The sequence below is a fragment of the Engystomops pustulosus genome, chromosome 4, assembly GCF_040894005.1.
Source record: "Engystomops pustulosus chromosome 4, aEngPut4.maternal, whole genome shotgun sequence".
NCBI lineage: Eukaryota > Metazoa > Chordata > Amphibia > Anura > Leptodactylidae > Engystomops > Engystomops pustulosus.
Genome location: NC_092414.1, coordinates 78,788,137 through 78,815,993, shown reverse-complemented (window position 1 = coordinate 78,815,993; position 27,857 = coordinate 78,788,137). Strand labels below are relative to the sequence as shown.

At 37.6% G+C, this 27,857-nt stretch overlaps 1 protein-coding gene across 2 annotated transcripts in view; it reads right to left on the bottom strand.

Annotated features, from left to right (window-relative positions):
* Positions 1–19,895, bottom strand: part of LOC140126705 (dynein axonemal heavy chain 3-like) — an 883,215-nt gene extending 863,320 nt beyond the window's left edge. The window contains exon 1 of one of the 2 annotated variants that reach the window (XM_072146467.1): positions 19,735–19,895. The gene's annotated coding sequence lies outside the window, so the exon portion shown is untranslated. The remainder of the gene's footprint in view (positions 1–19,734) is intronic. The other variant, XM_072146468.1, reaches the window with a different exon arrangement.
* Positions 19,896–27,857: the final 7,962 nt, after the last annotated feature.

Here is a 27,857-nt window from a genome sequence, read left to right as displayed (position 1 = left end):
GGTACAATGTAAGACTATTTAAAGGTGGTTATCTAATATTAATGGATTAATGTTGTAGTAAATAAGTCTTGACTGTGTAAGTAGTTGGGTTGGGTGGTGGGTTTGTATATTGTGGACTTCTGTTTCACTAAAGTGTAGTGCTTCCTGCTCTATAAGTGCAGTAGGCAATGGTAACCGAGGAGAACCAGTCTTTTAATTGAAGATTGTCTAAAGATCTTGGCTCTATGTCTTTGCAATCTCTCCCCTTCTGCAAACAATCTTTGGAGAAGAAAATCAGGACTCATTTTAATGGAAATTCCATAAGAATACAAGCAGTAGTCATGGAGACAATGGAAACACTATAGAGCCATGTTGAGTTGCATAGTGATTTTTTCATGTTGAAAGCCCTAGAAACTATTCATAGACACAAGAGAAGTATTGTGGTGGTATATATGAGAATTCAGAATGACATCAGTAAATAACAGTGGTCTTCTAATAAACTAGTGCTGTTTGGGACTTAACAGTCTTTGGTTACACAAAATGTTTAACCAAATGTAACCAAACATATCCAAAACTTCAGTACATCTATGTGACTATTTAAAAGCAGATTTAAGACTCATGCTAATTAGCTAAATGTGCTGCATACTGTGTGATGGCCACTCAAGACACATACACTATTTATTTGAAATCTTTGCTTCAATTTGTAGCTACAACAGAACACATTTCTGTGAAGATATTTATTACCTGATATCATGTATATGCACACTTCTATTCTGGATCTAAGATCTAGACATTGGGACCCCGTGTCTCCCTGACACTTGTTTCATCTCTTGCTTCTCCTCAGAACTCTGCTTTAGTCTTGACTGTGCTCCACATATTCCACCTCTTTCTTACGATTCACAATTTGCTACTCCAAGAAATCTGCTCATGTGGCGCGCTCTAGTCCAAGCTATGGAGAGAGAAAGCTTGAGTGCATACTTAAAGGGCATTAACATTCAGTTTGATTAATCTGCCATATATACACATTTCTTCAATTACATGTTATAAAGAATCTTCCTGTTAGAAGATAATTTCTCATAAATGTAGTCATATGGTCCCTTAAAAACAAGACTGTGTCCTTGGATACGGTCACCTCTGCTGGAGGGATTGCACAAAGAAACAAAAGGTTTTTGTATATGAAATGTCCTGGAGTTACTGCAGGTCCCAAAGCCATCCTGTGGTAATGATCGCTGAAGCCATGTGGTCAGGCAGGACTCAATAGTGCATGTCCGGCCACTGCTGGAAAAATGTGAGGTGGTCGTATCCGAGGAAGCCATCTTGTTTCTACAGGACAACATGACTACATTTATGAGAAATTATCTTCACACAGGAACATTTTTTTTAATAACATCCAATCGAAGAAATCTTTACATATGGCAAATGAATTTAATTAAATGTGATTGCCCAGTAAGGTGTGGTCACACTTGGACCCAGGAGGCTTAGGAGATTATTGTTTTACGGTTTACTGCAAATATTGCTAGTTTATTACTTACAGAATTATAAGCCATAGTCATGTATCGTTTGTAATCGTCATGACTTAATAAAGTGTAAGGAAACTTTAAAAGCTATTTTTTTATTTTAGATATTAACCCCTTCCCGACATTTGACGTAATAGTACTGCATGGCGGGAGGTGCGTTCCCGCAAAATGCAGTACTATTACGTCATGCTTCTGGCCCCGGCTCCTGAACGGAGCCGGGGCCAGAAGCTGCGGGTGTCAGCTATATATCATAGCCGACACCTGCCCCTAACACCCGCGATCGGAGATTTCTCCGATCGCGGGTGTTAACCCCTAACACGCCGCGGTCGCGCTGACCGCGGCGTGTTAGAGGCATTTAAAGTTTAAGAAGAGGGAATCGGACCCCCCCGCGGCGCTTACCGGGGGGGTCCGCTGCTCCGATCGCAGCCCCGGGACTGCCGGTGCCCGGGGCTGCGAGATCTTCATCCCGGTGCCGGGTCCCTGCCTCCTGGCAGGACCCGGCTGCAAGACACTGGGCATGCGCAGCATGCTCAGTGTCTTACATTACACAGTGCAATACGTCTGTATTGCACTGTGTAACCTGTAAAAATGCTTGAACAAGTGATCAGAAGATCACTTGTTCAAGCTTAGATGGCAGTAACTGTAAAAAAAGTAAAAATAAATAAATAAAGGTTTTTTTTAAATAAAAATAAATAATAAAAGAAAGTGAAAGTCCCCCCAAACACCACATTTCCCTGTACACAAGTAATAAAGTATAAAAAACACTAAATCACAAAAATACCCCACTTATTTGGTATCGCTGCGTCCGTAACAATATGTACAATAAATCCTAATCATAATTGGACCCCCTCGGTGAACGTGGTAAAAAAAAAACCCCAAAAACATGCCAAAAATTTAAACTTTTTATCAAATTGCTTTACAAAAAATGTTCTAAAAAGTTATCCGAAAAAGTTACAAGCACCAATATGATACCAATGAAAAGAACAACTTGTCACGCAAAAAATAAGCTTACAACCAGCTCCGTCAACTAAAAAATACTATAGTTATGCCGCTATAAAAATGGAAATACTAAAACAAATGCAATTTTTTCTATTCTAGTTTTCCTTCAATAAAATTGGACAAATATGAAATAAACTATATAAATGAGGTATCACCGTAATCGTAGTGATCCGTAGAATAAAGATAATATATTATTGTTATGCTACAGTGAACACCCCCCAAAAAAATGCTAAAAATCCAAAACAAGAATTGATGATTTTATTTTCCTCCACACGTAAAAAGTTAATAAAATTGCTTCAATAAGCTAAAAACCCACTAAAATTAAGGTTTTTTTACAGTGCATCTCATCTCGCAAAAAAAATAAGCCATTATGTGTCTAAATTGCTTAAAAAATAAATAAAGATTGTATAGCCTATTCCCAACGAGCGTTGTTATAGAACGGTGCGGCGGGTAGTGACTTGCCAACACGGTTCAGACACAGTGATCGGGGCAAGACGGCGGCTGTTCCTGACGTCCATCCATCCTGCCCCATGGAACAGAAGGGTTACGTCCCCCCCACATGATCGCTGCTACTGGCTCATCAATTCAGACGAGCCAATAGCAGCGAATTTACTTATGACGTCAGTAATACCGGTCACCATGTCTGTAGACACGGTGATCGGGGCAGGGTGGCGGCTGACAGCCACCAATTTTGCCTTGCGGTCCAGAGGGGTTTTGTTGCCCCCCTCTGTCCATGCTTGCCGCTATTGGCTGGTCGATTTGGTCCAGCCAAAAGCAGCAATATTCGTCACAATGGGCATCGCTAGGGTGAATAAGAGCAACACTTGGCGAAAATTTCCCTACGAAAAAACAAGATTTGGTACAAAAGCGCTGGCCGTGCACATTGTACAGATTATGCTGTACAACTCTTACGAGCAGTTCCAATGTGCACGTCCTGCCGTATCATTTCTCCATTTTCAAGAGGAAGATATTAGGAAACTAATATTGGGACAAGAAGGACGGGGCCCCAGTACCTCTGGTTTAGATGTTCCTGTGTTTTGCCAGGACAGCATTTTCCCGGTGAATTCTGCTGCTTCTAATGGTAGGACTCAATAAAGAGTCTGTTCCAAAAGAGAAGTTAGGATGGACACTACATACTAAGGATGGACACTACATACTACTAAGAGACCTGCGACAACTCCAGAGTGACAAAAGTTTAGTTGGTCCCCTGGTATATTCCACCTCCTTATACGCAACACATTCACAATTCACGCCCAACCTGTTGTGAATTAATTTCGGTAAAATGAATAAGTGTAATAACTGTTAGGTTACGATGCTCCCTATAACCCTCCATTATTTCATAAGGGGCGCCACATAACGGGCACTGAACGTTCCAGAAATAATTGCAATTTCCATCTCGGACTCCATTGCACATGATATTTGGAAACCACCTATATGTTCAAAATGCTCATTTCACCACATGTATTACACTATACCACATATTACACCTTGCTATATTCCCCAAGGGGTGTACATTCAACAATTAGGGTCCCTTTTCGGGTTTTCCTCTGTTTTGGTACCACTACGGCTCTCCAAATGTATCCTGACACATGTGAAGGATTTCTGTCAAATTTGGCCTCTAAAAGACAAACATCCCTCTTTTCCTCTACTGTGCGCCCATAAAGTATTTTATATGCACATGTGGGGTACTTCTACACTCGGGAGAAATAGTTTCACTCCTTTTTTGGGGTTATTTAATATATTATCCCTTGTGGCTTACAAAAATTAGGGGTAAAGTGACATTTATAGGAAAATTTTCACCTTTTTAATGTTTAGGGCCTAATTGGATCATTCACCTGTAGGGGCAAATACATATATTACACATTGCAAAATTCTCTAAGGGGTGTGCATTCAAAAATTAGGGTCACTTTTCGGATTCTTATCTGTTTTATACCACTAGGGTTCTCCAAATGCATGTCAAACATTTCTGTCAAATTTGGCTTCTAAAAGGCAAACATTCCCCTTTCCTTTTACTGTGCGCCCATACAACATTTTATATACACATGTGGGGTACTTCTACACTTGAGAGAAATAGCTTTACACATTTTGGGGGGTTATTACATTTTTTTATCCCTTGTGGCTATAAAAAATTAGGGGTAAAATGACCTTTATAGGAAAATTTTTAACTTTTTCCTAATTAAGTCCTAATTAAATCAAACACCTTTATGGACAAATACACATATTACACCTTGCTAAATTCTCTAAGGGGTGTGCTTTCCAAAATGGTGACACTTGTTGGGGTTCCCCTCTGTTTTGGTACCACTACGGCTCTCTAAATGCATCCTGACATATGTAAAGGATGTCTGTCAAACTTGGCTTCTAAAAGTCCAACGCCCCTCTTTCCCTTCTGAGCTTCACTGCGTACCCATACAACATTTTATTTGCATGTGTGGGGCAATTTTATACTCGGGAGAAATGCTAGTACACATTTTTTTGGGGTTGTTTCATCTTTAATGCCTTATGGGATACAAAAATTAGCCGTAAAAGTGACTTTTCCACCTGTGGGGGAAAATACACATATTACACCTTGCTAAATTCTCCAAAGGGTGCACTTTCCAAAATGGTGACACTTGTTGGGGTTCCCCTCTGTTTTGGTACCACTAGGGCTCTCCAAATGCATCCTGACACATGTAAAGGATGATTGTCAAATCTGGCTTCTAAAAGGCCAAAGCCCCTCTTTCCCTTCTGAGCTTCACTGCGTACCCATACAACACTTTATATGCAAAAGTGGTGCAGTTCTGTGCTTAGGAGAAATAGTTCTACACATTTATGGGGGGTGTTTCATCTTTTATCCCTTGTGGCTTACAAAAATTTGGGGTAAAAGTGACTTTTTTGAGAAAATTTTCACCTTTTTTCCTTTTTGGGGCCTAATTGAATCAAACACCTGTTAGGGAAAATACACAAATTACACCTTGCTAAACTCTCCAAGGGGTGTACTTTTCAAAATGGTGTCTCTTATTGGGGCTTTCCTCTGTTTTGGTACCATTATGGCTCTCCAAATGCATCCTGACACATGAAAACTTTTTCAGCCATATTTGCCCTCCAAAAACGAAACAACGCTCTTTCCATTCCAAGTGCCCCCCTGTGCCCGTACAGCAGGGTACAGTGACAAAAGGGGTATTGGCATACTCAGGAGGAATTGCCCTCAACATTGTAAAATGCATTTTCCTTTTTAACCCATTGTGAAGGTGCAAATTTTAGTGTTCAACGAATCTATAGTAAGATAAAATGACATTTCTCTAATTTCACTTTCATTTATCTTTCACGCTCATGAAACGCTCAAAGGGTTAACAAAATTCCCAAAGGTTGTTTTGAATATTTTGAGGGGTGTAGTTTCTAAAATGGTGTCATTTGTGGGGGTTTCCTGTCATGTGGGCCTTATAAAGTCACTTCTAACTAAATTGACCCTCCAAAAGTAGGTTTTGATGATTTTCGTGAAAATCTGAAAAATTGCACCTAAAGTTATAAGCCTCCTAACATCCTAAAAAAAGGAAAAGATGTTTGAAAAATGATGCCAAGTTAAAGCAGACATATGGAAAATGTAAGTTATCAAGTTATTTTAGTGATATGACCAACTTTCCAAAAAGTAGAAAATTTTGAATTTGGAAAACATAGTTTTTTTCAAAATTTTTGCCAAATTTCCATTTATTTCATAAATAAATACTAAACATATTGATTAAATTTCTCAACCAACATGAAGTACAATGTGTCACAAAAAAACAATTTCAAAATCAACTGGATATGTTAAAGTGTTCCAAAGTTATAACCATTTATAGTGACACAGGGCAGATTTGAAAAAATGGGCCGTGTCAGGAAGGTGAAAAGTGGCTTCAGCGTTAAGGGGTTAAAGAAGAATACAATTCGTGATTTAAAACGTAGCTTTTACTGAAATATTTAAAATCGAACAATCAGTATTATAGCTTCAAGGCAACTGTGTGAATGCATGGTACCCATCTTTTTAGGTTACACATCTTGTAATGTCAAGGTTCAATATCTACAGTCCGGTCTCCGGATATTCATCCGTCATGATGCCAATATGTCAGTAAAATGGTTACGGGCACCTTGTGTCCATATAGAGTGCAGAAAGATATAGAAAATCAGGGTGTTATGACTGTTGGCATTAGAGGCAAGGGTCAGAATGGCTATCACTCTCCCTGTTGATGCCCTATATCCAATGTCTAATACACCCTGATGACCTAACCTCGGAGTAGTGGCCCTAGATGGCCACAGCCCCGACCGAAACCTTACCCTAGATAACTGGCCCTGTTAACGGACCTAATCTATAGGTGTAGTCCCAGTCAAATGCAGGTAAGTAAAAAATGTGTGTGATAGTCTTTATAGACAAAGAGAAGAATATGTCACAGGATTCTTGCGTAACCAAATCCCGACAGGGCCTATTTCACCCTTTTGGGCTCATCAGGGGATAATTAGGTCCGCCTTTAAGTTACCCTTACACTGGTATAAAGTGCATGAGTTGCGGTGATTTCCCTTAAGGAAAAGGTGGTTAGGTGCTGTAGAGCTAGTGGGTCCTCCTAGATATTAAGCTTTATTCATTCATCCTGTTGAGACACACATCATGTAATATATATAAATACCGTTCTCATCACAACCGAGATGCGTAGTCCTTGTACTCAATAAACGTATCCATCTGGTCATTCCTTGGAAAGGCATGTTATTTCCAATGTAGATTGTGAGCCCTCATGGGCATATTTGGACCTACAACGTACTTTGTAGACTGTTGGACTAAAAATTAATGGCAACTGATGTTTTTTTTTCTTGTTGTGGAAATAGCAAAATAGCCGGATGGCATTTTTGCATTCATTCAGTCATCAGTGGTGATAAGGGTAAAAAAACTGATGCTGACTCAACGTTATATACATCATGTTTTCCATGACAGAAGAATGAGCTTGCATTAAATAGAAATACAGGGCAATATTTATCAGGGCCTCTGTGTCACGTCAGTGGTGTAGATCAAGCCATATGATGGATACTAAACAGAATATTTCCCTTCCGACTACAACCATATTAAGATTGGACTTGTTTCTTATAGTAAACAATTCATGTTGTATGTATTAGTTACTTAGGGGATACAAAGACTGTAATCACATAGACCAGTTGTGTCAAGCCAGTAGTTTTAGATACCGATCTGAAGTTACTGCATGCTGGGCAGAGACTTAACTACTGGTGGAGGGCAAAGACGGTAACTCCTAGGCCCAAGACTTTGTATTCATCTCTATCCATATCTCTAGGACACACAGATCAACTATCCTGTATATGATCACTGCAAAGTTCCACTACTCCTATCCTGTATATATGGGCACTGCACAGTACTAATACTCTTGTATTTATATATGAGAACATCAGAATATTAATTCTACTCCATTCCTTAATATATGGATACAGCACAATAATACTTCTACTCCTATTCTATATATACACTGGAGATCAAAATTTGAAAACATGTATGATCGCTTGATTTTGTTAAGAAATAATGTAGATTGTTTAACATTTGAAGGATTTTTGTAAGGAGAACGCCATGACACTAGAAACAAAATAACCTACGTACATAAAACCTTTTTATAATAAGGTAACAGCAATAACTATATCACAGAGAAATTCTCTGAAGGTTACACCAGTCACAGATCAGTAGGAAGTGCAGAGGCCTTTGCTTTGAATAACTTCCGCACATCACTAGTCTCTCACACTGCTCTGGTTGTAGGTTTCTTTGCCATAAGTTTGTCACCAAAAATTATCCAGGAGCGTTCTACTGGGTTTTGATTAGAAATCTGGGCGGAGCATTTCATTGTTTCAATGATTTTTGTTTGACTAGCCATTCTGCTGTGTGACACGGAGGTATCGTCCTGCATGATAATAGTTGCAGGTTGATTGAGTAATGAACACATGGAAGGAACTATGTGTTGTTAAAGACAGGTTCTGATACACACATGCATTGCAGAAAACATTCTCCAACCATGACATTTCCTCCACCACTTTTCACAGACTTACTTAAAGACTTTGGGTTCACAATTTCCCCAGTTTGTCATCGAACATAATGTTTCCCATCAGACGCAAATAAGTTGAACTTGCTTTCATCACTAAAATAAACTGTGGACTACTTCTCCTCTGCTCACACAACATGCCCCTCAGCAAAGATAAGTCCAGCCTTTTGAATCTGAATGCTAATGAGAGGTTTGGTCACTGCAGAAAGGGTATTCACTAAAAAATGCTCTTAAACTTTGTGACACTGTATGACAAGACAGATCCCTACCCTTGTCAGTGCTGAACTGGTGAGCAATTACAGTTGCAGAGTTGAAATGCAAAACAACGAAGATTCTCTGCATTATCCTGTCCTCTCTTGCATTGTTTTTCAAGAGCACCTAGACTTCTTTAGGGACTTGTGATGTGGTAAAGTTTCAATATTCTATAAATCGAAAGCTTGGAACAACCAACGTCTCTTGCTATGGTCACCCCTTTGGCCTTCATCCAGACAACTTGCTGCCAGAGGAATTCAGTCACTTTGGAATGGCACACATTTTTTGCATAGTCTGTGCCAACTGGAATGTTTGGCTGCCAGTTAAACAGGGTTTGAAAGATAATTAAAATGCCAGATTAACACCAGTAACTTGAATGTATCTGAAATTGTTTTCTAATTTTGATCAGGGTTCTTTTCCAATGTTCTCATTTTTATTCTGCAGTAAGAATATGTGCAATATCTGAAATAAACTTAAAAAAAATGCTCTTTTACTCAAGTTAGGATATATTTACATATGACTACACAAGGACCTTGACAATTAGGAAATTGTGTGTTGTCATCTGTAGTGTATACAAGTATATATATATATATATATATATATATATATATAGATAGATAGATACAGCACAGAACTATTACTCCTGTCCTATATACATAGGCACAGAAAAGTACTGCTACTCTTATTGTTTATATAGGCACAACACAGAACTACTACTCCTCAATAAGAATGGCAGGTTGATAGACATAGATGGATGACATTCCTTTCATACCTGTCAACATGGGCAATATTTTTACATGTAAAGATCTTGATGCTTAACTCTAGACAGAAAATAAAAATTAGTCGCCACTAATAAAAAGAATTTAATTAATAGGTACTTGTAAAAACATGGTTAGAAGAGAGTATAGAACACATAAAAAGCCATTCATTATATGAGACTACAGTGAAACTATAGAACATACTAGGGTTGAAGGGTTTTAACATTGGCAAGAGTTTTTGACCTGGACAAGTAAACTAAATCACACCGAAAAACCTTCTCATGAATTTAGCCACTACTAAGGTGAGTATAAAACTCATAATAGTAAAGTTTTGTAATATCCATTAATTCTCAATCTATACCATACAGTTAAACCAAACCGTATACAAACCTTTATTTTTCTCATTTATAAGTACAGGTGGTCCCCACGTTTATGTACAAGATAGGATCTGCAGGTTTGTTCTCAAGTTGAATTTGTATGTAAGTTGGAACTGTATACTTTATAATTGTAGCTCCAGGCAAAGATTTTTGCGTCTTTATGACTATTGGATTTTAAAAATGTTGGGTTATCATAAGAACCAGGATTAACAATAAATCTTAATTACAGACACCTTTGATAACTGTTACAGCTGTTTATTGTATACTAAGGCTAAAGTACAGTAAATTACCAAAATCCAGAGGTCCGTTTGTAACTAGGGGTCTTCTTAAGTAGGGGACCACCTGTATTACTTAAAACTAAACAAGTCGCTAATTACCATTTCCTGTTGTCACTTTATAAAACACAGAGGGGTAAAAAAGTTATAACTTTAAAACGACTATAATGGTAATTCAACCATCTCTCATGTCAAAGTTGCAAACAGACAAGTAAAAAACAATAATTTGGAAAAGTTCTGGTGCTGGTACATACAAATGATTATGAAGTTAATTCCCCCCTCTGATAATTTTATCTTGAGGCACCAAACCTCTTTCTTCCTGTTAGTTTAGGCACCAGTTTGGTGTTGCAATACATTGTATTTAATAAAAAATTTAATTTTCCACTTTGCATTTGTATCCATTTTTGCCAGAGGTGACTTTAAAATGTATTGCTTATGTTATCATGTTACCTATGTGTGTTTATCTTTTTATTTAAAGACAGGTTTGTGAAGTCAATCATGGCTTATGCTCTGTATTAAACTTAAAGGGGCATTTCCAAGTCAGGTATTTATGATATTGCCATATAATTCCATAGGTGCAGGTCTCAGAGGTGGGATTCAAACCTATAATGACATTATATTCCATTGAAGCAAAATTGTTTTTGCACTGCGCTATTTAGTTGGGTGACAAAACTAAAAAACTAGGGTCTGTTTTATTTCCCACCACTGATTATTCTGATGGAAAGATAAAATGCATAAAATGTTATCCTTAAATCATGAATAATAATGGTTACATTTGGAAAATGTATGATACATAAGCCATTAGTGACTATTTTTATTTTCGAGATGTACCTACTGAGAATGAATGTGTAACTGTAAAGTTTATAATGTATTTTGTATAGCTGTAATAGCTAAAAACATTTTCTAATATACATTTGTTAACTTATTGAAACTGATTGTCTGTCACTGCTCTATGTTTTGCCTGCCTTTTTCCTCTTCCTTTAGCCCAGCACTCTGGTTGTCATGATGAAAGGATACAGGAGGCAACAGGAAAAAACTGTATGGTCGGTAAAGGGGTGGGACTATGCACTGTGCTCTCTCCTGCTCAATAGCCCCTGCTCAGTAATAACAGGAAGCTAGGAGCTGAGGTAGATGTTTGCCTGTCCATCATGTTTCCACACACACACAGTCTACCTCCTCCCCTGCTGCTGTTTAGTTTAATAAAGAATCTAGTATGTGCAGTATGACCCATCACCCTCTTCTCTTTATGCTTTGACAAGGTTACAGTCAAGTCTGTGAGGAAAAGGTGGGAAGGGTCAGCACAGCAGTATTACTTCTATGTGTGCTCTGTCCTCTCCTTCCCTCAGCATGCCAGCAGCTGCTTTCTTATAATTTTCAGTACTCCACACACCCCACTGTTTGAGAAGAGGGGAGAATGATGGCAACTGCTAAACAGCCTGGCTGACATATCCATCATAGCAGGTAGTGTGTACAGCAAAGAAGGCTGTATTAGATTATAGGTCTATATGTGTAACAGTGCATAGATAAACAACAGTCTCCCAGCCCCAGACTAATAACAGAGGATGAAGCTGGAAGTACAGTTACATACCCTGTGTAGTTGTTGATCAAGGGACTTCAGTTTGGCTTCAATAAACCTGACTATGATCAGAACATCAGTTCCTGATTCTAAACATTTACATAAGGAATGAATGTGTACATTCGGAAATTGAAGTATCAGACCTCCATTAATCCTGTATTTTATACTAGAATCCCCTTTTATATTATCAGTGATGCAAACTTTTGTTTTTATTATAATTGTTTATTCCTTACTTCTTTATTCTTCTGTAGCTAATTATCCTTTTCCCAATACTACTTTTGTATGCTATTTGATAAGTATTTCTTTTGTAATGTACATTTTATGCATTGGATTCTTTACTAATTTAAATAAAGTCCTTGAAGATAGAACAGAATTTACAATAGTATAACAACAGACATTTTCACATTGCTGGATGAGAACTTTGACATTACAGAGACTGGACGTTGAATATTTTATACCTTTTTGTTTAAATGACAAAAACTAAATGGAAAGCCGAAAAGTTGAAGTATAAACATAATAAAATCCACAGACCATGAGACAAGGACATGCCATAATTTTTATAAAATGCCAGGTACAGTTGTTAAACTATCCTCTGCGAGAACAGAAGGACGCATCTGTAGAAGCATAAAAATCATATTAGCAGCTCTAGACACAGCCAAGAATCTCTCCGAAAATTATTGGCCTGAGATATTTCTATACTGAAACTTAATCTGAATCTTAAAATTATCTGTTAAATATCTGGAAAATAATAACAATTATATTTACATTAATAACACAAATACCATAATGTATTATCATGTTATTAAAATTATTTATAAATGATCATAAAATCATAGATGCATACATTTTTATTACAATTTAGGCCAATAATTCCAGTCTGTAAAAAAAAACCATAAACTCCCATTACTGAAATGGGACACAGATTGTTTCATTCCCTCAGAAAAGCTGTTGGCATAGACTGTTTTTAGATGATAGGCTGAAGACTTTAAACTATTATTTAAATATTAAAATATCTAAAACTACTAATACTATTCCACGTCTAACTCTGCCACACAAGAATATCAATATGTAGAGGCGGAAGGATTATTCACAGAGATTGATGTCTAAGGATTTTAATGGTCACTAACAATTTAGAAATGTAATCTGCCATTCTAACAATAGTGATCTAGTCAATTTTAATTAAATATACTTAGTCCAAGAGGTGTCACCTTTATAAAATGGCAAGTTTCAATAATCCCAAAAAAATAGTAAGGTACAGTACTGTTTAACCGCATAACGACTTGTAACGTACTAGTGCATCACTAGTCTGTCAGGGAAGTACAGAGAGGGCTCATGGGCTGAGGCCTCTCCATACAAGCCAGGGGTATTCTGCACCCATCTGTAACAACCATTGCACCGGTCATGGGTGCTAATTCTTTAGCTGTCACTGGCAAACCCATAGGTGCCAACATTTTGACTTTGATTGTCCCTTCTTGTGAGCAATGATCATTTGCCATGACAGCCTGGAGTATTTATAAGTCTTTAGAAGACTCCAGGACCTGATATTGCTGCAAATCTGTAACAATATGCCAGTAGCACACTTTTACAGATCTATAGAAAACACTTGATACACATAAATACAGTAGTATTGCCATATGTGTTATGAGAAAACAGACTCCCAGACTCCCAAATTTAAAAAAAAATTATAAAAGTTCAAATTGCCCACCTTTCCAAGAACTAATAAATAAAAATAATAATAATAATAGAAATAAATTATTAAAATCACACATTTTTTAGGTATTTCTGCATCCCAAAAGTCGCAATCTAGCAAAATAAAAAATGGAATGGAAATGTAAAATAATGTCCAAATATTGGAAGCACTATGCCATTTTGCTATTTTGAAACGTGATAAATGTCATAAAAAGTGATCGAAAGGTTGTATGGTGAAATCAGCCGTTCAAAAAATTAACACCTTTCGCTGCATCTGTATTGAAGCATTTAAAAGTTATCAGTGTCAGAACATGGCAAATTGAAGAATATCTTTTTGTTCTTAACAAAAATTACATTTTTAAAAATGTGGTGAGTTAAAACACAATAAAACCTGTATAAATTTGGTATCCCAGTGATTTTGACCAAGAGAATAAAGAGCCATCATTTGGAGCTCACAGTAAAAGCTGTAAAGACTGAGCCATTTTTGGAAAACATTTTTTCCAGTACATGGCATGAAATATTAAACATTACAGAGTACAATTTGTTATGCAGAAAACAAGCCATGGATGCTCCAATGGGGGATCCTGGGAAATATGCAAATATGTGTTCGAGGATGTGAATACAAAAGTGCATCAATGGCAATAATTCTCTACCTGCCTGCAAGGCATCCCTATTAGGCAAATTCTCCATAAGGAGAACTTTTACTTCCTGACACTAGTTAAAATCCATCCTTACACAGCTAAACCAGTTCTCTACACTGTACTGAAGAGAAGCAACCACATAGAAATAGTGTGTCTACAGTTAGGAGAGTGTTCCTTCTGGAATAGATATACTGGTTTCCTGTCATCGGGCTTCCTGAAAATCATGCTTGAAATTAAGGGGACTGCTAAACAAGGTAGTTTAAGAATCCTTGTTTTCCTTATCCCATCCTGGAAAACATATTTGTATATTTTCCAGAATCCACTGGTGGATCATCAATGGCTGTAAGTCTCATATATGTATTTTTCACTAATAAGATGGTAATATTTTTGTGTTTTCCCTTGTATGTTTCCTATTTTGTCTGTGGCATTGGCATTTACAGTATGCCCACTTCTGCAATGAAAACGTTTAAAAGACCATGTTGTATTTCTCATAGGGGAAACATGTTGCAAGAACATGAAACTGCTGCTGAGTAATTCATGACACTACTGGAACAGGACACACAGAGGCATAGCCCCTGCTCCCACTGCCCAGAGAGGCTTCTCCACACCCCAGTAACCTCTGCCGCAAATAAGCATATTAGGAAAATGAAGTGTAGATTATCTTAGAACATATTATAGGATTAGAGAAAGATAGAGAAGGGTTTAGAAGGTTGCTAGAAAGCTACCTTCAGATCTACCATTAATAGGTAGATTCCTGTTGGTAGGTTTCCATTAACATTAAGAATTAAGAGTTTAAGCTTTGCTGAAGAGAGCAATAAAGAGACAATATCCTTTTTTGATCTTCTCATTACAAGAGATAGCACAGGGAAGGTTAAAGGGGTTATCCAAGTTTAAGAAATGATGTAGGGCCAGGCTTGGGCGGGTTATTTAAAAAAAATAAATTTGTACTTACCTCCTCCGGTGCTACTGATGTCCCACGCTGCGGTCTATCTGCTCTATTTGTTTACAGTTGCACACAGGGAGCTTCTGGAATCTCCCATCCGACACCATCTCCCAGCGCCATATAATGCTGAGAGATGGGATGGATGGGCGTGGCTGGTCACATCGCCGGTCAGAAACTCCCTGTGCTCAGCAGACAGACTGCCACGCAGGACATCAGCAGCACCAATGGAGGTAAGCAAACGTTTATTATTTTTAAATAGCCAGCCCAGCCCACCCCTAAGTTATTTCTTTAACCCAGATAACCCCTTTTACACTAATGTATTTTGAAAGATTATGGCAATATTCAATCTATCTAACTGTCAACCTCTGGAAACATGGAATCCCTAAGGGACAGTATTCACAGATCAGACAAAACTTTATCATTTTGCAGCCTTTTGCAAGAAATCCCTGAATGCTTCATAAACATAAGTTTTCCTACCCCTATCCTGAAGGTAGCATTCCACAGCACAGCTAGGACTGAAAGAACCTCCCTAACTTGGAGATCAAGAAAGTCCACCTAAGATAATGTGCCATCTTGAAGAATGGATAATGATATTGGGTCCGCCATCTGAAAGTAACCTTGTATAACCTATAGGAGAGGCCTGAATTTGTGTGATAACCTCGTAAATAGTCACTACACTGACAAAAAACTGACACCACCTGTTTGAGGTTTCAGTAATGCATCTAAACAGTTCAAAAGTATGAAGACTCAATAAGAGTATACAATCAGTGACTTTATAAAGAGTGGTATGAAAGAGGTTTGTTCGGTACTGTGCACTTCTCCTGCAAACTATGTCGGAAAAACAAAGCAGTTCAACAGATAATATAGAGGACATATTGGGGATATAAATAAAGGGAGCACCCGCACGGGAGGTCCAGGTCTGCTCATCTTTGTCGGCAGACAGCTAAACAGATTTGGATAAATTACTTTATCTACTTTATGCCTGTTTCTTGAAGGGTCTGAATGCCTTTAGGTCTTTTAACTTCTTTCATTAATTTTTATTACACGGAACAGAGATTTACATAATATTCAACATATCACAACCTCTAGTTTGATAAGTCATTCTAGCTTATCTCTTTATAGAACTTCACTATTAAAACTGCTAATAAAGATTTCGCACATACCATATTTTTCAGACTATAAGACACACTGTACTATAAGACACACCCCAGATTTAGTCATCCAGCACGCTCAGCTTTGTTACACACATTCACATGAACACACTCTGCTCTGCTACACACATTCATATGAACAAACTAATCTTTGCTACAAAAATGTACATGAACACACTCAACTCATGCACATACACACACTTACTACTTCTTCATACCCAGTCCCAGTTGCAACTTGTAATCTGACCCCATCCCCTGGCTGCAGCTTCCTTATGTATAATTGGCAGCAATGAAAGGGTTACTTGACTTTGCAGTGAAGCAGAAAGTATGTGTGTGATTAGTCCCATGCTTCTGACATCACTTCAGGTCCCATAGGTAATAACCATGTTGGGATGGCCAGGACAGGGAGAGAGCAGTGCAGAGGCTATACTCTCTCACAGATCTTCTGTAACACTGAGGCACATCTAGTTGCCTGTCCGGAGGAATCCGACGATAATGCACTTGCTGTGATTCACTGAGATTGTGCGCCTGATATCCTGCATGTGTCACTTACCCGCTCAGGTCCGCCGAAGTTCACCTTCTTCTTCCTGGTGTATGTAGGTGCTTGATCTTTCGACACTGTTTGATCCTGTGCTTAGTCCAAATCAGTCGGATTGTCCGGTGCATGAAAGCCAGCACACAATCCCCTGTTAATTACCTGTCACTGCCGTGCAAAACCCAAAAATGTAGGAAAAACTGAGGAAAGTGCATCCGCGGGCCCTTAGTAAGTAAGCCCCACTGTGTCTGCAATTCATTCAATCTCCAAGAAAGAGGTCAGGAGGATCAGGGTCGGACTATAAGAGACAGGCACTTTTTAGTAAGATTTTTATTCTCACTAAAAAAGTGTTTTATAGTCTAAAATATTAGACTTACGCATTATATAATTGTTGCTCTTCTTATAATATTGAGAAAACATGACTAGATACATATAGCTTACATAAATAACTTGAAAGCAGCTCTGCTTTTATAAAAGACTCCCTCTATAATCATAGCTTGCTTCCACAATTGTTCTTTAGATCTCATTTTACATTTGACAACATAAGTGTTAGTGTTTACCCAGAAACAAGTCACACAAAGTACCTGCCAATGTATTCTAGAAAGTGCTGATAAGTATTTGTGGTTGGTGACAGGCATTCGGTTTGCAAAGTAGTTAATGTGACACAGCCCATTTCTACCAGATTACTCTAAAAACCCTAGAGGTAAAAACAAAATGACTAAAGCATCAAAACTTGTGCTGATGCTAGAAGCAAGCAACAGATTTGTCAGCTATCTTTCTAGAGATATAGTCAGGATTGCAAGAATAAAATAGTGTGCCTGAAATGCATTTTTTTATAAACCACAAAAGAAAATGTATAGAAAAGCATAAAAAAAGTTTTATTTACCTTGCACAAATGGAAATTATTTACAGTTCCATAAAAAAACTAATTCCACACAGCTCAAATGGCAGAAATAAAGTTTTGAGTCTTTGAATGCAAAGATACAGAGGCAATTTTTTAATTAGAAACATATTTTGTAGTGTGTGGCACTGTTTTTAAAAGAAGGCTGTCATGTTTTTCAACCTTGGGAGAACCCCTTTTATTCTATGTGCAATTTAAAGAGACATCTACCAAATGGATATTGAAAGGTTTATAAGACAAAAAAAACATGATGTGAAGAAGGTAGATGAGATTTAGACTCCACTTGAATGACACAAGAGATAGGAGATCACCTCATGTGCTTGACAATACAACATTAATTTATAATGTGTGGCTATACACTGGATAAATTATTCCCCAATATATACCATTGACACAATAGAGGAGTAAGGAAATGTTGTGCTGCAATAGAGAATTTTCTCTGCCATGGAATAGAGATTATGGGTGAAATTTAACACTGCTTCTATACTAGTTTTTTGCCAGATTAGAATCACAAATACACCACCTCCATGTCATGTGGGCATGGAGGGGGTGTAGCAGTGCGCAGCAGCCGGTGAAGGGGGTGGGCATGGGGTGTTCCTTCCCTGTGCCTGCTTTCTTTTACAAAACCAGCGAACTTGGAGAAGTATTATGGAACAAATGTTTATAGTTTTGATGCACACTTTCAGGTTGAGCTAATCAGTTCATAGAAGTAAAAAAAGAGATTAGACAGCAATCATTGGACATAAATTCCAACCATATATATGGAAATCAAGTGTGGGTGCCTGCAGCTGATGATCCAGGTACCCAAATCAAATGTCAATCGATCTTCTAGAGGAAGCTGTGGCTTCTAGAAAATTGCTAATCAATTCTGGGCAACACCCAACACCCAGTTTCCAAATACAAATTCACACCAAACACTCAGCTGGTTACTCCTGTTCTGTGCCCACTGCTTGAGGTATCCTTTTTTTCAGAAGACCGTGAACTTCAGATAATATTATTGTACTAAAACACAGAACAAGAATAAGTCACCATCCAGACCACTTTTCTATATCACAAACCCGCGTCGTTCAGAGTTTCCTAGTGTTTTTGTGTTTCTGTGATGCTCATGGTGCCTGTGATCCCCCCTGTAAGCTACCTGCAGCTACCAGCAAACTTTGACAGTGCGCTTTATACTCTTTTTTACATGTTGGACCCACCTCTGTCATTAGTTAAAAACTGCACCAAAAGTAGCCCTAAAACTTTTTTGAGCATTTGTCATTTCAGCTTTTCAAGTGAATCCATATCAATCACAATTTCCGCTTGTACATGAATAACACAAAGAACATTTGGGGGGATTTATCACCATTCAGTTTGTTAGACCGTCTGAGGAACCTTTTGTATGTCAGATCTATGACAGCTTAATAAATGTGACATATGAGGTGTTAATGTCTACATTTGATTCAAGACTTTTTGGTGATAATAAGTTGTAAAAAATAGGCACTTGAGAGTTGCAAAATAATTGCACACCAGAAAACAGATGTAACTGCAATGATAAATTCTGCCCATTGTTATACTCCTTCCCTGTACTTTCCCACCAAAGCATTAGTATTCAAATAATATTAATGCACTGCATTCATATGACAGACGTGCCTGTGACAAAGGCAAGTGCCTCATATTTTATTTTAGTTCCCAATTGTGGAAAGCACCAGTTGGGGCGCTTGAATGGCAACATTTAGAAAGAGAACTTGTTCCAGACGTATTGGCATTAAAACTAATTCAAACTTTTTATTTAGCTCAACTTAACAGCACCTTGTGGAATACTATTCTTCTGAGTGATTACGGTCTACATAAGACTCATTCAATTAACATTACAACAATATGCGCATTTCCGCTCTCTCTCCCACCACATATTAAAAATGCAAGCCAATAATACCACCTGAAGCTAGAACGAAAGGTTAAACAGAGACGGTATCGCCATAAAATTGCCTGCAGATGATTACTGCATCTTTTCAAACAAACTAAACAATCTGTCATGCTCCCTAGCTGATATAAATGTGCTAAGCATCGTTACATTAATGATAATCGCAGATGAAAAAAAATATAGGTACATAAAAGGTTTCTTGCCTGCAAAGTGACCTTTTCAAGTGTATCCCAGCAGCAGATACAGTGGATCCTAATTACTGTTCAATATCCTTCGCTTCCAGGAACATTAGTTATAATAAAAAGAGGCAGCAAGTGATCAACACATCTGATTCGGAGAGTGAGATTTTTTTGAATGTAGTCATGTGTAGATGGTTTTAAAAAGGCAAAATGCCAGTCATGAGATTTTATCAGGCTATTGGTAAAATACTGACAGCAGCATTACAGCTAATCGATAAACAATGCAAAGAGCTGACAAAGGTGGATAAAAAGAAAGGCTTTTACTAGTTTGCAGTTTAAGGCCCTTTGTTGTAAAATTGTGCTGTTCAACTGAATTGCACTTAGCATTGTTCTATGAACTTTCTAGCTCACTCCTACAACGCTTTCTCAGCGAGGCTGGAGCTGCTACCCTGGAATTTATCTCTGGCAGTTCAGGCCACTGGAGTAACAAAACTGTACACCCTGCCCAGGATAATAGATCAAGGCATGGATAAAAGTTTCATTTATGATCCCTAAGTTTCTTTGCATAGTATTATTTGGGTTTACTGCTTACTGAGCAATTACATAAAATACAAAATTGCATAATTAAAGGTTTTATTTTTACAAAACTGTTGATCTTCTACATCCTTGGTTGTAAAGTATATAAAGGCAGTCACTGATTTCATAATACCCAACTTACAGATGACCCCTAGTTACATACAGACCTCTCCACATTCTTTGACCTCTTCTGAAGCTCACTGGATGCTGGTAATTTATTGAACTTTAGCCCCAGGCTGCAATGATCCACTTGTTCCCATGACAACCCAAAATTTGAAAATCCATTTCTCAAAAGGGGACAGAAACATAATTTTATTATGAGCTAAACTTAACTACAACGGTTCTGGCTTACATACAAATTCAACTGTAAAATAAACATACAGAATTATCTTATTCATACCTGTGACTGCCTGTGTACATTGTGGATGAATATGCCTAAATATTTACCACTCTTGGCATTAACACATTATGGTATAGTATGTCACATTTTATGTCACAATGATTTTAAAGGGATTGGCCACTTTCAGTAAATAATTGATATTATTTGTGCAATGAAAAGTTATACAATTTTCCAATATACTTTCTGTATCAGATCCTCATCATTTTCTAGATCTGTGCTTGCGATACTTCTATAGAAAGCTCTTCTATGTACCTCCAGTGCACATAATGGGACACATTTACTGTCGTTACTGTGCGTTGTCCGACGAGAATTCGGGTCTGCCGTGAGTCACTAAAATTGTGCGCCCAAGTTCCTGCATGTGTTGCTTCTGTGCTGAGGTCCACCGGAGTTCACCTTCTTCTCCCTGGTGTATGTGAGTGCTGATCTTTCCGACACAATTCCGTTTTAAAATTCTGCGGTTTGTCCGAATGCGTCGGGTTGTCCGACGGCCCCGCCCCTGTCGCGTGCAAGCCGGCACCAATGCACCACAATCCAATCACGTGCGCCAAAATCCCGGGGCAATTCAGCGTAAAACGGAAATCGCTGGGAAACCTGACGAAAATGCGTCTGACGGACCCTTAGTAAATGAGCCCCAATCTGTCCATGGTAATGTGATGGACATTCAGGTGCACGAGCCGTTATTATGTGCACTGGAGGTAAATAAAGGAGGTAAATAAAGGAGCTTTCTATAGAAGAAACGCAAGCAGAGATTTAAAAAACGGTGAGGAATTGATACAGAAAGTATATTAATTAACAATAACAAAATTATTCACAATAATTAACAATATTAATTATTTGCTGAAAGTGGACAACCCCTTTATGTGTATATGACAGGGAACACCCTGTCACCGATCACTGGTGTTGAAAGGCTAGCTGTACATGAGCCATATTGGAATGGATCTGCACCTCCGGATGTCATAGGGCGTGGCGATCTGTTCTCGTGACAGCTAGAAGTACAAGATTCCCAGGCTTGTCGGACTGTTACAGATCATTAGGAATATCATCATAAACTGCAATACTATAGTATTGCAAGAAATGGTATCATCTAGATCAGATCATCTAGAGTTCAGGTACCCTAGGGGGTCTAAAAATACGGTAAAATAAAGTTAAAGAGAAACAAAAACAATCATAAACAACGTTGAACTCCATAACAAATAACCAGCATCCAAATGTCCGAATTTTTTGCAGTTTCATAACACAAAAAAAAATTGATTAAAAAGTAATTAAAAGTCCATACAGTTCCCAAAGGAAATTATAGCAAATAAAATGTCAACTCTTCTGACAAAAATTATACCTTATACAGATCTATTTAGCAAAATTTTAAAAGGTTATTGTCGTCAGAATATAGCAAAATGAAAGTAAAATTTTGTACAAATGATTTACTTTTTAAAAAAATCTATTAAAACATTATAAAAACTATATAAATTAAGCTGTAAAAACAGAGCTGATGAGAAAATGGGGCAAATTTGTGTTTTCATGCATTTCAATGTACTTTTATGTGGTTTTATTTTTCAGCTTCTAGTACATGGAATGAAATACTAGAAAGTATGATTATTTTATGAATATGCAAAAATCAAGCCTTCATACAGCTCTGTAGGTGGAAAAAATAAGAATGGTATTGCTTTGGAAAGGAGGAGAGCAAAAAACTGAATTGCAAAGAGAAAAAATGACATAGGCAGAAAGGGGTTAATTTCTACATGTAGAGAGACATTTAAAGCGAACCTGTCACCAGGTCTGTGATTTTTAGCTGCTGACAGGTTCCAATAGCCTATGCTATGCTCATTTTAAAAAATGGCCTAGTCAGCATTCTGAATCATTTACATATTCTATAATAGTTTTTTTTTACATTACCTGGATCCCTGCCAACAGCGTGTGGTGAATACCAGGGGGTGTACCCTTGGGGAATTAAAGCCATGGCTAGTAGCCAGTGTTGTAAATTAACCTGATTTGCTATTGAGCAGCCAATCCAGCAATATGCCTGGGCCGTGGGGCACACCTGAACTCTGAACCTGAATGGAAAGTTCAGGTCTACTGGTCTCTACTTATTACTTAGTCTCAATATTTAGGAGAGTGTAGATATATATCAGTATGCTACACCTCTACTACATGACTGCTTGTGGAAAGTGATCAGTAGTTTTTCCACAGAGCTACTGTGAATTACTTTGCACAGCAACCAATCATTTTCATGCCCCACTAGCTTCCATCAGCTGGAAAAAATGAAACTCAGAATTCTATTTTATCTCTACCCTCATTGAGAAGTGTTAATGGTTAGTTAACGTATGATTCATGAACAGTTTCAGAATACTATATTAATGCCATCATTTTTCAGAACCTCTTATATGTCCCCTTCTCCTATTGTTGTTTCAAATGTTTCTCGTGTAGGAATGTTTTTGCTGGCTTGTGGCTAAAAGGTAATGGACCCTAGTATGACTGCTTAGCTTCAGTTCCCCCCCATTTACCCAGATAAATTTCACTTATTGCTAGCTGAATCCCACACATAGCTTTAAAGCACATCTACCACCAGGATGAAAGATTGTAAACCAAGCACACTGACATACTGGTGCGTGCCCCCTCTGGCAGGATCAACACTTCTTATAGCTTCTTATGCCCTGGTTTTTACAAAACAGGTTTTTAAAAGAATGCAAATTAGCATGAGGGGGCGTCAGGCTCTTATGTGTTAATGGATTCTGGAGCCTCAGTCTCATTTGCATAATTTTTAAAGCATTTTCAAATTAGAAATAAGGGCATGGGAAGCTTAAATAAATGTGGATCTAGTGTCATTTGTAAGTGTGCTTGGTTTACAATCTTTGATCCTGGTGGAAGATGTCCTTTAAGCTGCATTACTATCAATGTTCCCTCAAAACCTTTGTAAGTAGGGATCAGGGACAAGGGAACTGTTCCCTCTAAATTACAGCAGTAATGTATATACCCAGCAACCAAGCATGTCCTTCAGTGGATATAGCAATGATATAGCTATAGGTATAATTTGCCTCTATCTTCCTTGTGTGACTCCTCTCGATGTTGGCTGCTGCCCATACTAGGTAGACTGCTGGAAATTACTACTCTACCTTGTAGCTAGTAAGTTATAGACCCGGACAAAGCTTCCTTTATTTGTAAGAATTTACTTATAAAGTATATAAATTATTAAATCTTCCTTGTGTTAACACTAATGCTATGGAGTGTATGACACCCCTTCTTTTCCCCTTGCACTTATAGTCACTTTTCTCCTTTCACTGTACACAGTTACACAGCTCATGAAATACAAATCATGTAAATTTCACAAGAAATGCAATAACACATGCAAATAACACAAGAAAAAAATCACAACACCAACACATGGCATAGATAAATAAATAGATCAATAAATCGGGGACGTTGAATAGTCTACTACCAAATGTATTTGGCAATAGCACATTCTTACGTTCCTGCTCAGTTTGGATGAATAGCCAACAGCTTCTAAAATTAAGTTGTCATCTTTAACCTAAAAAAAGCTTTTCCTGTAAAGCCTGACATTTTTTTTTTACTCACACTAATTTAAAAAATATCCCCCTACAAACCACAGTCACAAGAGACACAGACAACAAAAAGGTAATAATACAAATTTATATAACTGTGCCCTTTACTGTACCTGTTATCTGCTGCAAGAAGGTCTCATGAAGGTAAAATACTATTTTTATTTTTTTCAAAGAACCAAAGCAATAGTTGAAATATGAACTAAATATCAACACAATAATATTGGAATTCATACGCCGTAATAATAAAACAGTAAAACAATGATGATAGAACAATTGGGCTATAAAAAAACCTAGAAAATCACAATCTTGTAGCTGATTCAGAAAGCAAATGAAAAAAGTTTTACAATGAGATACAAATGTATATAACAGGTAATAAAACATTAATTGCCTTTAATATACTAAATTCTTTGAAAGGTTTTAAGGGTAATGGGGATTTTATTACTATATGGCAGAGAAGTCTAAAAGTAATACATTTTATTACATAATTAGCTTTTACTAAGCTCAATTTTCATGATTAAAATTAAATATATTGTCTGTCCTATTACAGGATCTACAAAGTATAAAATACCAAGATAGGTTGGATAATTGTATGAGAATACAATGCAAAAATTTGCATTGAAAAAGCAACAGATTTTCTGTATTACGTAGAAAAGGAACTTGGGTCAAGTACATCATCACAAGCTACCTTCAGCTACCATCCCTACTTGTGATGATATATCTGTACAATGGTACATATATACCATAAAGCCTGAAAATACTCATTACCTTTTTATGTGTCTCAATCTCAGATCCCAATATTCTGTATTTTTGCTCAATATTTTATAATTGTTCTGCAATTCTTGCCCTCAATTTTTAATAATTCCCACATATTTTACTTTACAAATTGTACATTCAATAATATATGTTATATAATCTGTATAGCAATTAGTGAATATCCCAGAGTTAGAGGTTGGAATACCTTGGCCAGTTCTTTTTTTCTTTTGAAGATAAACCCCTGCCATGGGGTAGCAGCTCTCTTCACTAATTACACAGGCATTTTCGATCTTGAATGTTTTTTTCCAATATGGTGGCACTCATGCAATGCTGCTGCTTTATTATTTCAGCAAATGAGACCACTTCCCAAAGGTTTAACTACACTACTCTATATATGTGAAGCCATGCAGATTAAATAGAACCTGTCACCAGATTTTACCCCATTAAATTACTAGCACCCTCATGTAGGATATGAAAAGACTTTTCAAGAATTCCCTCTTTTATGTGAAACCTACTTACGCCAGATTTATTGGGTGAATACAGATGTAGAAAATACGTAGAAAATACTTAGGAATCATTTTAGCAACAATTGAAACTTTTTTATGGCTTTTCACAAGAAAGTTTCAAATCCATTGTATACATTAACACCCCACATGCCACATTTTCAGCTTTCTAATCCAGTATGAGAAATCTGACATACAAAAAGCTCCTAAAACAGCATAAAAATTGGTGCAAGAAGCCTGCCTAAAGGCCCATAGTTGGAAATAAGAGTGGTAGAAAAAATCAATTACAGGCAGTCCCCGGGTTACATACAAGATAGGATCTGTATGTTTGTTCTTAATTTGAATTTGTATGTAAGTCGGAACTGTATATTTTATCATTGTAATCCCAGCCAGAACTTTTTTGGTCTCTGTGACAATTGGATCTTAAAAATGTTTGGTTGTCATAAAAACCAGGATTAACAATGAATTTTCATTACAGACACCTGTGATAACTGTTATAGCTGATCATTGTAGCCTAGGACTAAAGTACAATAAATTACCAATATCCAGTGGTCCGTTTGTAACTAGGGGTCGTATGTAAGTTGAGTGTTCTTAATTAGAGGACCGCCTGTACTGACCTTTTTGTCAGTGTCTCTATGTCTCAGCTACTTCAACACGTTTGGTGCCATATGAAAGATGAAATTCTTATTTTTAATATTCTTGGCTAATTTTCACAAAATGACAAAAAAAACCATCAATGGAAATCAAATTTATTAACCAATGTAGACCTGGATATGGAGTCACACATAAAATAAAACTGGAAAAACACACTACAGGCTGATCCAACTTGGATGTAATGTCCTTAAAACAAGTCAAAATGGAGCAAGACTTGATGCCCCATATGTGCTCAATCGGATTCAGATCTGTAGAAGTACCAGGCAAGTCAATACCTTCAATACCTTCTTCTTGCAGTAATGGCTGACACACTCCAGCCACATAAGGTCTAGCATTGCCCTGCATTAGGAGGAACCCAGGGTCAACCACACCAGCATATGGTCTCACAAGAGGCCTGAGGATCACATCTCGGTACCTCATTCATGCTACCTCTGGCGAGCACATGGAGGGCTTTGCAGCCCTCCAAAGAAACTCCACCCAACACCGATAATGACCCACTGCCAAACCGGTTTTGCTGAAGGATGTTGCAGGCAGCAGATCACTCTCCACAGCATCTCATGAGTCATGTCACTCATATGAGTCATGTCACATATGCTCAATATGAACCTGCTTTCATCTCTGAAGAGAACAGGGTGCTAGTGGCAAATTTGCCAATCCTGGTGTTCTCTGACAAATGCCAAGCATCTTGCATGGTGTTGGGCTGTGAGCACAAACCCCATCTGTAGATGGCGGGCCCTCCTACCATTCTCATGGAGTCATTTTCTAAACATTTGTGCAGACACTTGCACATTTGTGGCTGCTGGAGGTCATTTTGCAGGGCTCTGGCAGTTCTCCTTCTGTTCATCCTTGCACAATGGCGGAAGTCTACATGTCCTGTGTACTGACCAGTCTCCTCGTAGCACCTCCATCCTCTGGACACTACAAAACAGACATAGCAAACTTTCTTGCCACAGTGATGTGCCATCCTGGTTGAGCTGCACTTCCTGAGCCACTTGTGTGTTGCAAAGTCCGTCTCATGCTACTATGAGTGTGAAAGCACCACCAAAATTCAAAATTGACCAAAACCAGAAAGCATTGTTACTGAAAAGTGGTCTGTAGTTCCCATGTGCAGAATCACTCCTTTATTGAGTGTAATTTGCTAATTGCCTGTGAAATTAATTATCAGTGTTGCTTCCTAAGTGGGCAGTTTGATTTCACAGAAGTTTGATTTACTTGGAGTTATATTAAGTGTTCTTTTTATTTTTTTGAGCTGTGTATAAACTTCCTCAAATTTGCTAATAAATTTGTTCTTTTTTGATAAATAATACCAACCAACTTCCAAAGCTAAAGAATCAGCATAACAAGACAAACACCAGAAAAAAAAGTTGCAAAAGATGAATGCCCCCAAAATAGTGTTTTGGTCATGTACACAAAAAGTTAAAAGTCTATGACAAAGACAAACTTTCACATATCTGATTGCATTTAACTGCCCATAAAAATAATATAATATAAGTCATCACAAACTTATCTCCCTATAAAGTTAAATGGAATGGGAAAACTATATAAAACCACTACACAATTTTTAGCAAAAAATGTAGCCTGTTCGCTACATTAAAAACTAATCAATTCTTCTGGCACAGTGATATCTTTTCTAAATACTATTATACATCAGATTTAGTTATTTTAGTCACCGGAGAAAGTACTGGACAGGGCAGCCTGTAATCCATG